This window comes from Otolemur garnettii, unplaced genomic scaffold, assembly GCF_000181295.1.
Source record: "Otolemur garnettii isolate 467f Iridium unplaced genomic scaffold, OtoGar3 scaffold00133, whole genome shotgun sequence".
Taxonomy (NCBI): Eukaryota; Metazoa; Chordata; class Mammalia; order Primates; family Galagidae; genus Otolemur; species Otolemur garnettii.
Window position 1 is genome coordinate 2815430 of NW_003852528.1, and position 983 is coordinate 2816412.

The following is a 983-nucleotide window of genomic DNA, read 5'->3' on the forward strand; positions in this document are numbered from 1 at the left end:
CCCTTCCTCCTTCCTGCCCTCCTTCCCTCTTTCCTTCTCTCCCTCTCTGCCTTCTCCTCCTTCCCCTCTCCCACCCTTCTCTGTCTTCCTGGCTGTTGTTTGAAGAGCCATACTGTCTTCAGAGGAATCCTGCATCAGTTACACAGAAGTAGATTTATTCCTTCCTGAGCTTCTCACTGTGAGCTGGAAACTTGGGTGTCAGGCCTGTCTGGTTAGGTTGAGCCTGGGCCGTGTTCTCCTGGTTGTTGGAGGATGTCACCCCTCCTCCAGGTCACCTCAGGGCCTGCCTTCTTTGTGTAGGCCAAGTAGCTCCCAACGGGGGAGTTGCCTGTATCCAGTGGATGGTTGGCTGGGAGCTAACCTGACAAGTTACCAAAATGGGAGCAGGTGGGTTTTGGTGCAGGGCATAGCAGTGGGGTAGAGGGTGCACAGTGGAGTCAGGCTGTCTCCTGGGAGGCCCCGAGAGAGCCTGGCACTTGGGCGGAGAGACTTGAAGTTGATTTTGCTGGTCCTTGGCTTCTGTCCCCAGGTTCCTTGCTCCCCTCTCCCACAGCCTTCATGTTGCTCATCTTTCTGAAAAGCAAATCTAACTCCCCTCCTCCCCCTGCATCTTTTGCTGTGTTCTGGTTGCCTTAGGACACGGCCAGCCCCTTGTGGCTCACGAGGCCCCTGGAGACCTGCTGCTGCTTCTTTCCCTTCAGGCCCTTTCTCATCCCCACCCCTGTGCTCCATTCCAGCCACTGTATGCCCTGAAGTCAGCACTGGTCAGGCTCCCTCGCTGTGCTTCCTGCCTTGGTCTGGCTTCTGTCTCAGCCTGAGCTGCCTCCTCCAGCCTCTCCTGGCAGCAGTAGGTCTGCAGGGTCTTCCCTGACCCCTGGCCTTTCCTTCCTCCACACTGACTTAGGTGTCCCCATCAGGTCCTTGCGGTCTGTTGACATTTAACTGTTGTATTTGTCTGCCCGATCCTTTGTGTGTCCTGGGCC

The 983-nt window shown here is 56.5% G+C and overlaps 1 protein-coding gene across 3 annotated transcripts in view; it reads left to right on the forward strand.

The window, feature by feature from the left end:
* Positions 1-983, forward strand: part of TRAF3IP1 (TRAF3 interacting protein 1) — a 90480-nt gene that overhangs the window by 5929 nt on the left and 83568 nt on the right. The gene's annotated exons all lie outside the window — the stretch shown is intronic.